Below are 9,953 nucleotides of genomic sequence, written 5' to 3' on the forward strand. Positions count from 1 at the left end.
TAAAATAAAATAAAATAAAATAAAATAAAATAAAATAAAATAAAATAAAATCCCAAACCAACCCACAAAACAGAACAGCAGTACATGTCATTTTTCTTCCTAGAAGTTCATATCCTCTGGGATCCTGTTTCTCATCCATGCATACTGCTATGACAGCTCATCTCTCAGTGCACCTCAGGTCTCAGGTTGCAACACCAGATCCAAACACACTCAAGACCTAGAGGTTTTGTCTCTGCATCTGGACTGTGCAAGTAAAGCCCATCTTATCTCTGACTGAATGGGCAAGATCCCAACCTACTTGCAGCCACCCAACCTCAAAGCATGTTGACAGGCTCACGTTACTCTGATGCTGACCCCACATGTGATACCCTGGTCATCCATGTGCCAAATGTGCCCCTGCAGGCAGTAAGAATCTTCTTGAATATTTGATTCTTGCCCTTCCACTCTCACCTCTACTCTGAGTCCAAAACACTGCTTGCACAAAGCAGGCATGGAGAGAGCTGGGCTCCAAGCTGGAACACTTTGGGAAAGGGACTAAATAACTCTTCCCAGATAAGACCAAAGGGAACCTAGGGTGAGCAGCTGAACAATTCAGCTTAAGTGATCTTTGACAGGACAGACTACACCGAAAGTTTGGGTTTGCCGTGAAACACTTCAGTCACCTGGTCTGAGACACAAGCCAAAGTTCTCTAACAAGAGTGCGGGTTTAAGCGTAAGGTGGCAAACTTGGCGCACTTACCTGGTAAAGACAGTGCACAAAGTCCATGTGCCAGCAAACAGGTGATGACTGAGCTTGGATTTACACAGTGAAGTCCCAGAGCTGCACGGATCCCTCTGCTGTGGGTCCTGCTCTGGATGGTGCCCTACAGAGCACAGTGCTGCAGTACAGACACTGCTCCATGCTCCACACAGGACTCAATGTCCCCAGGCCTCCTCTCCTCATTATCCCCTTCCCACCAAGATTTTAACAAAACAGACAGCAGGCTGCAGTAGCTGCACAAAACTCTAATTTTCCAGTCTAATACTTGAGGTTCCCTAGACCACATCTCACCTTCAGCTGAGGAATTTTCAAGAGAAGTAACAAAATGAAGCAATACTATTATAAGCAGCCTTTGGGTGGGTTACAAGTCATGCTGCCGATGACTGAGTAATTTTAATCACCTTCAGAGCCCTGCAACTTCCCTGAAATAACGCAAAATGTTATTATGAAATGGAATTTGTACGCAGAAAGCAAGAAAACCAGACTTTTTAATTTACCAGACTTACAACTATGATTAGGACTATAATGGTGGGTCAGAACATTCCCATTACATCAGTGGGTCTATAATTAGCCCCTAACTCTGTTTTTGAGGGAGTAAGAACATCTTTCAGCTTGCCAGTGGTGGCTGTATCAATTCCAACACAAGTGCCCCCTCTCCAGCTGTCAGCATTATGCCACCATTTCACCTACATTTTCTTGAGGCTTCTAAGAAAATAATAATAAAAAATCGTACTACTGAACTGCCTCTTTGACATCCTCTACTACTTGATGTACTATCCAGGAGAAGCAGATCCTCAGATGGCACAGGGTCAAGCCCCCAGTAACTCCATTCATGTAAGGACGCTGTCTGATGTATTTTGGCACAGTTCAACTGGTCCTAAATGAGCTCCACCAATTTACAGATGGAACTGGCACAGACAACTCTGCTCTACTCTGTATAGCATTAGCAGGTCCTCCTAATTATTTATTGAAAGAACATTTTATTTTCCTGCTGCTCTCCCAAAGCCAAGTCCCTCCAAGGTGGTCTCCATCCAGTGCCTGGAGCTGGATGTTAAGCTGTTTTTGAATGCCTGAAAGTTCTGTGTGCCACCATCAGGTAACCTGACGAGGTCTGGCCAGCCACCCAGAAGCTAAATGTGTTCAAAGGTCTGGAGATGATGTTAGGCACAAATCTAGGAACACAGTTTGTGCCACTTAGTTGTCTCAGTAAGCCAAAATACAATTTTGACTACAAGAGACATCAGCACACACAGATCTACAAGTAAATCATTGTAACATGCTCACTTGTGGTTGCAGCATTGGAGGGAACTTGACAAAGTAAAATGAGGCCCATCATTTTTAGCACCACTTCAGCATTTGATTAAGTACAAAGGGAAGGTTTTAAAGAAACTGTAGTGAGTTAAATTTAAATGACTTGAGGTAATTACAGTAATTTTTAATGCCTACTTTAATAGTGACTGCTATGGAGGAACACTGTATTAAGCTTTGACACTTGAGTTTCACTACAAGAAGGGAATGACACTGGTTTCAAATACTACTACATCCAGTAAGCAAAGCACAACAGCAAAGACCACAGACAAGGATCTATGCGATTACTTCTGCTGCAAGTGTAATGTAACCTGTTGTGGCAGCCCATTAAAGTTCTGTGGTTAAAAATATGATGGCTGAAGTAGCTTTGTCAGTACTGCTTCCTGTCAAAGAACACAGACTGTCACAACTAAGAAAAAAAGGCAGTACTTTCTGAAAAATAATTTTTCAGAAATATATCTATTTCTATAGTAATAATTTTAATACTATAAAGAGGCAAAGGCAAGAATATTTAACTGTATTACCCTGTCTTTCATTTACCTCCCCTTATATAAATTTTTCCTGGTAAAAGACAAGAACTAGAAGAGAAATGAAGACAAGAATCCCCAAAGGAACCAAGAACCTCTGTGGCTTTTGAAGAAAAAATAAAACTCTTCTCCAGGGTGAAAGGAAGGTTGCTGGGGGTGGGGGGGTTGGGGAAGAGAGAAGAAAAGCTTTAGTGAAGCAAATTTTTTAAAAACCCCAAAACTAACAAAACAGAACTTGTTGCCCCATTAGTCACATTTCAAACCTCACACAATAAGGGCAGCCAGCCTGCAAATCTGGAAGGGAATTCGGCCCATGTTATTGGTGGATGATTTCAACATAGCCCCAAGGGGAATGCATTTAAAGATCCATATGTTTGCTTGGCACCAAACCAAGTTCCATTAAATAACACTGTATTGAGCTACACAACAAATTTACTTACCATACATTTCATATGAGAACTAATTTGTTTGATAGCAATATTGCTGATGTTTATATTGGTTTACTGTAATGAAAACAGTATTTTCCAAACTATGAACAAATGCATACCAGTAGTTTTACAGTGGCTTAACCAAAGTACTGGTAGTACTTCAAGAAGGGAGTTTATACAATACGTACGTTTCTCAGTGCTGCTCATGCCAAACATCGTAAGGGGGTTCCACTATGAGGATGGAACTTGCTTTTATCACCGGGAGAGCCGACCTAAGTCCCTTCATGGGCCATGGGGAGAGCTGCAGAGGCCAGCAGGACTACAGGCAATTCCAGGCTTGACAGCTTGCTGGGTCCAAAAATGCCTTCAGGAAAACCAAATATTCAGAGCTGGTGGAGTGGAGCATGACACAAGGCTCTCCCTTCTCATGACATTACAGAAATTATGAAGGCAATCACTTAACCACTGTTTCAACTGAATGTTAAACCCCTAATTGCAGATATGAAACCAAGGGCCTTTGTATAAAATGTGAAATTCACATACCATTGCCTGTCTGGTCAACAAAGCTGCCAAGTATTTTTATATACACAAAAACATTGACAACCGAGTTGTGCTATGAAAACACTAAAACATCTTGAGGATTTCACTCAGTAATTCCATGCTGTCTGGCATTAATCAGTTGGACATCTTCAGAAAAAATATATTTCCTTAGTGAGGAAAAAATCCAGTTCTTCCAAGAAAGTCACCTTCAGTGTTTCACATGTTTATATTTTTGCTTAGAGAAGCATCATTTAAAAAAAAAACAACTGAGAAGGAGCCAAGGATGATTTAATGATGCACTTACTGAAACCTCTGCAAATTGTCTTTTTTGTCAGCTTTCAATATACAAAATCTGCCCTGGCACTTTTAAAATTAATATCCATTCTTTTCACCAGCACAGTTCTGACTTCTGGTTATGATTCACGCTAAATTATAAATACAAACAGAAACAGGGGCCACAGTGTTTCCAAAAAAACATATCAACATATTATTATAAATACTGGCAGCACCATCCTTCATTTGCCATCCAGTTCATTTCTCAGGAAATTATGCTAAATTAGCACATGGCACTCCACATCACCTCTGTACATGCTGTGGGTGGCCATAGTACAAAAGTCTGTATGGTTCTAAGTGTAAATCTAATTGATTTGTCATGGAATGAAGTGTTTCTCCACAGGCTGACTGGCCAAAAGGATAGGGAACCTACTTCGAAAGAAACTTCTTCTCCCTTCCCAAATCAGTGGGGAAGGAAAGGTGGCAGTCAGATAGTCACCTGTAAGTCCTAACTGAAAAATACTCTTGCAAACCAAAGAAAGGTTTAATTCCATTTCTGAACCCTGAGTTCCTCACTGGGCATTTATTTAGCCAATTTGGAGAGTAACTTGTTCAGTGGAAACACTGAAAAACATTAATTTCTCTGTAAGGTGCAGGATTGAGGCTTAAATCAAAATGGCTCTATGGGTAAACCTGATTTAAATTATTGTGCATTTTGGAAAAATCCTAGCGATGAAAATGCCATACTTCTTTCCCAGAAGGTCATCAGTCAGCCATTACTATATTTCTGCAGTGCAAAGACAATGAAGGGAAGTTCTGTTTTAAGTATAGATGAAGTTTGCTGCCTAAATCATGCATCACATTAACCTCCAAATTATTCCAACTTCCACTTCATAAAAAGGTAAACACAAAAGAGGGACTCTCCTCTGATATATAAGCATACCTTAAGTGGGCTACAAATTAGCACTGGAAGCTCTGGAAGGGGAGCATGGTGGAGCACTCAACCATTCTTACTACTCTGGAAGCATTAAATCACTGCCTTTGCAATTTTGGCATACTAGTGTGACTAAGATTCATAATTACTTTGGCTGCCCCTCACAAGACCTTGGCTACATTAAGAATGTCACCCCAAACCCTCCAAACTCAAACAAAACAAACTCCATCTTTGAAGCCAGACTTCCTACATAGATCCATCAGTGGGAACCATAGGTTCTAAGGCAGCAGAGATTGTTCACATGCTTGAATCAGTATTTGGCTGAAATGTGCCCCAGAAAGCATTTTTTCCACTAAGATCAATTATGATAGCAGGTAATGCTTGCAGTCATTCATTTCTGCATATTTTAACGGCCAAGAAGCAGCAGAAGATATATTTTTTACAAATTTTCTACTGTATACGTGACATCTTGATGGCTTCCTTGATTGCAACTATGATCTGATCTGGGTACTTGATGTCTACCACTGTACACTCGTTGTGGTGACAAACACCTTTAGCTAACCAAGACAGTGCAAGCAAGCAATTAATTCTTCTATGCTTTTATTAGATTTGCACACTATTAGATTATTACTGCTTCATGTGGCATTTAATTTAAAACAGTAACTACTTTTAAGAAGCCAGGGTAAAATATCCACTAACCACAAAGTACTGGCCTTATGAACTGGTGGAAAAGTTCTAAGTACACTCTCTGGTCAATTTTGAGAGTCTCCACTGTGTATTAAGGCACAGGTTACAAAGTCTCATTGACTTTGTTCTCAGGAATCATGACAAATGACAAATTCCTTGTCACTACCAACTAATGATCCAAGAGTAATGTTTAACACTCATTAAACGACTGTTTTCAAGCTCTTAATGAGGAGATACCAGCTTTTCCTTGCATTTTTAAAAGAACCTACAGATTCACACACTGAACCCATGGAAGATTTTAGGTGCCTCCTCACCAAAGCAGTGCCTACAGCCCTCACATACTTAACAGAGGAGTGGAATTTCTGTACTTCAAACTCACAAAACTTACCTTGATGACAGCAGGTTAGTAGGCTCAACACTATGCCATGGGGAATAAGAGGCCTTGCTGGATCCACACCACTGGCTCTTCTAAATTATGATTTTTTAAATCTAACTGTTCTGTAAATACAATACTCACCCAAGGCACAGCCGGGTGCTAGGTCCCAGTGCAGTGTGCAGAGAAACATTTGAACAGACAACCTGATATTGAAAATAGAATTGCTCTTTTCTCTTTCTTCTGAGTAGCCGTAACAGGTTCCCACAGTGGAAGAGGATTTGGAAAAGAAACAGAAGTAGGAAACTGAATTGGTAACTGTTACTTCCTTTCTCTAGAGCACCCTTAACCAGCTGCATCTCAAAGGAAGGTTAAGTCAAGCTGGAAAACTTACAGAACAAGTTTATTTTCTAAGATCTCCTGAACAATCTCCTCAGCTGTCCTAGAACGTGTCAACTGCAAAGTAAACTCATATCCACTTTCCTCCATCTATGTCCTAACAAATTCTGTTCTAACACTGTCCACTAGGTTCCCATTTCCATGTTTTGCCATCTGGATCTCATCTTTATAAATACAAGTTACTTTCACCCACTTGGCTCACTTCATCTGTGGAGACTTGTTAAATGGCTTTAAAGATGATTTACTAAAAAAGCAGTGAAAGATCTAACATGAGAAGAGATTAATTTAAGCAGAGAATTTCTTGCTTTAATGTCAAAATTATGTTACCAATGACTTCTGGCTTACCACATTGCTCAGTGAATTTCTGCCTTATTCATATTTGTTCTCTGGCTTTATACATCTATACAAGCACATGAATAACTCAGAAGGCACCCACACTCACAGCAATGATCTAGTCACAAATTTCAAACATCTGAAATACAAATGTGAAGTATCAGAAAAGTAAAAAGAAAAAAAGAAGTCCAAACACTAGTGCTTTGTTTCTGAAGCAGTATGGAACACCTTAAGTGAGCCCAAGAGTTAAAAGTTTTTATTAAACTAGTTTTCTTTTGCCTACTGAATTGTGTTTCACCAAAACAGTACCAAGCTCCAAGAAAATAACATCAACTTGAATGGATTTACTCAGTGTGTTATTCCAATTGTATTTTTAAATGGTATTGTAAGTTTGGACTTTAAAGCCAGACTCTTATCTAACTTTGAAAGGAAAGAAAAAAATACCTCAAATGAATTACAGTAAAAACAGAAACCAGCATTGCCAACTAATTGCTCCTGCCTCTTCTGGAGCAGGATGGAGCTGCCCTCTTTCTAGTGTACGTTCTCATATCTTCAGTAGCTCAAGTGGTACAGATCCAGGCTTGGCACTTAAATTTTGCAATCTCTTCCTCAAAATGCTGTTCAGGACTGTATCTTTAGAACAGAAACAGGACAAAGCTCATGTACAGAGGAGAAAAAAAAAAAAAAGGAAAGCATTTCAAGTTTGTTCCTCCTGAGTGAAGGGCATCTTCCTCCTTAACATTTTTGTATGATCAGGAGTGAAACATCAGGGATGAATGAGAAAGGTTGCATTCTTTTTCACTCTCTTCATCTGAATCTAAATTCAGCTGATAAGAGGTACCAGTTCAGGGCTCTGTACGCCCTGGTACCCGATACAGCAACTCTGTCCCAATAACATGCAACCATTTAGTCCAAAGGGAAGTCTTTTTGATTCTTAAAGACGCTAAGAAGCACTTTAAACTCTACCCAGAAATCAACAGGCAGGTCCTGGAGCTGCAGTGCCATAAGCATTGCAGAGATGCCCTTTTGGCAAATAAACCCCTACCCTATTTTCAGTATCAAATTAAAAATGAAATTTTTAAGTGTGGTAAAAAAGGGCCAGGTCAAAAAAAGAGGCCAGTCAAAAAGCTGTCTGAATTACTTCTGAAACATGCTGTCAAGCAGCTGGGCTAATTTTGATCATTAAGGTTTTCATTTGACTAGAGATCTAACAGCAGGCCCACTGTCTTCAAGGACTAATATTGCCTCTGGCTGCTTCTCAATACCAACCAACAACCCAAATTTTTCTGGGCTAAACTTCAATCTGTTTGTCCAGTATGAGCTTGGCACCATCTGGGACACAGAGCCACACCAGCCCCAGCAAAAGGGACAGGCGAGTCCCACTGTCCTCACTACCTGAAAGACTGAAGGAAAACTATTGAGTTCTCCAACATCCCAAAAGTGACCTCGAAACCTCTGAGTTTTGGGATTCCATTACAGCATATATCTAATGGATTTCCAGTCTTATGTCACAATGCATCTCCGGGTTCCTTGGCATTTCACTCACAAGCCAAGAAGATGGGAGAAAACAGACGCAAACTGGGGACTTACTGTTTTCTAAGGACGTCATGACATTTTAATTGCTTTTCAACCTATATCATGGGAACGAAGCCAACCCTGTATGTATCCACTGTATTTGCAATTACTGACACTGCAAAAACAATCAAAAGAGCTGGGTTTGGCTTGGTAATATTTTCTATTCCCTCCATGATATTCCTTCAACTGTTTCATGCTCTTCTCTGACCTTGTTAAAAGCCACCTTGCCAGAAGCCTGCCACTTTCCCATCTGAATGCACTTGTCACCAAAATGAATTGCCACCTTGCATTAGTGGTTCAAAGAGCCTCCTGAGAGAAGCTCAGGAAGAGCAGAAAATGGGGTAAAAGTGATGTATTATCCCTAAAATGCTGCTACTTCACTTGTCAAGGATTGCAATTAGAGTTGGGCCAAGGGAATGTTAGCTCAGCTGCCTCTGAACACACCTGTTTCAATTTAATATGCAGTAATTAGGAAGCCTAGGGCACCAGGAAAAACTGCTGTTCACTTACTGTTTCTAATAGCTGAGTTTTCATGTGCCATTTAAAATGCTGTTTTTCAGAACAGACTGCTGACTTGCTAATGCTAGGAAAATGAAATAAAGCAAAATATTTTTAGCAGCAGGAAGTTGTTACTTGCTACTGCCAGTTACATGCCTTGTACTTGAACAGTGACATTTTTTCCCCTTTGCTTACTCCTCAAGATAGGTAAAAGCTGGCGTGAAGATTCAAATAAAACTTAGTCCCTGGGAGCTGGCTGATACTTCTGGAGTCATAGTCAGTACTGGCAGCAATCTGCTGTGACAGAGCAAACAACAGTGTCCCAGATCCACTCCTCAAAAACGGGGAAAGGAGAGGATTAAGCAAGAGACTTGGATCTATTGGCTTTGGCAAAAGGCTGAATAACTTGTCACGCTAAAAAAATTACTGAAATTGGGGAGTAGAAAATGGGGCAGAGGGGAGAGAAATAAAAAAAGCATTACAATTACATAAGAATAGATATTTATACTCTGAGTTAATTTATCAAACTGACAGAGAGATGAATCATCCACCATTAAAATAAGGGGATACAAGTTTTCTTTATATCACAATCATTATTTACAACTTCTAAATATTCATGGTGGAGTCAAGTATCCTCATCTTTTAATTTAAAATGTGGTCTTGCAGGCCAAAAGAAAGCTCTTGGCAAAAATAAGTTTCTACAGGAACAGGGCCCAAAGATTGATTTCTTCAAAAACAGGATAGATCTTAGCAATCATGATGGCACTTATTTTTTTTTAATCTACACTGCAAACCACAGGAGGGCTCAATAAACTCACACAAAGCTAGATCTCTGAGTAACAAAACAATGAGAAAGGGCAATAACAAGGGCCTGTGGTATAGCTAGACACAGCTACCCAGGACTTTTTAAAATATAACACAAACCTGATATTTTTTGAGGTGACATACAACTCTGCTTTTAGGCAGGTTCATTCCCACATGCTGAGAATCCAACTGAAGCCAATACAGTTTTTCTCACCAAACTTGAATAGATGCATGCATTTCCACAAGTAATACTGCATTATTTTAATAACTGGCCTTTTTGTTGCTGTAATGCCATTAGAAACAACCACGCTGCTGTCTATTTTTCTATCTCAGAACACCTCCCTGCCCACCCCCACTCTCCAAAAAAAAAAAAATCTGGGACATTCAGAACAATGCTTCCTGAATATTGCTTTGATAATTTTGGAATGGTTTTAATATTATCAGTCATTATTTTTTGTAGACTGATGTGTGCTGAAAAACTGGACAAGAAAACAGAAAAAGAAACCCATACAAT

This window comes from Corvus kubaryi, unplaced genomic scaffold (genome assembly GCF_017639235.1).
Source record: "Corvus kubaryi isolate FWS band 111438036 unplaced genomic scaffold, C.kubaryi_AGA036_p1.0 76, whole genome shotgun sequence".
NCBI lineage: Eukaryota > Metazoa > Chordata > Aves > Passeriformes > Corvidae > Corvus > Corvus kubaryi.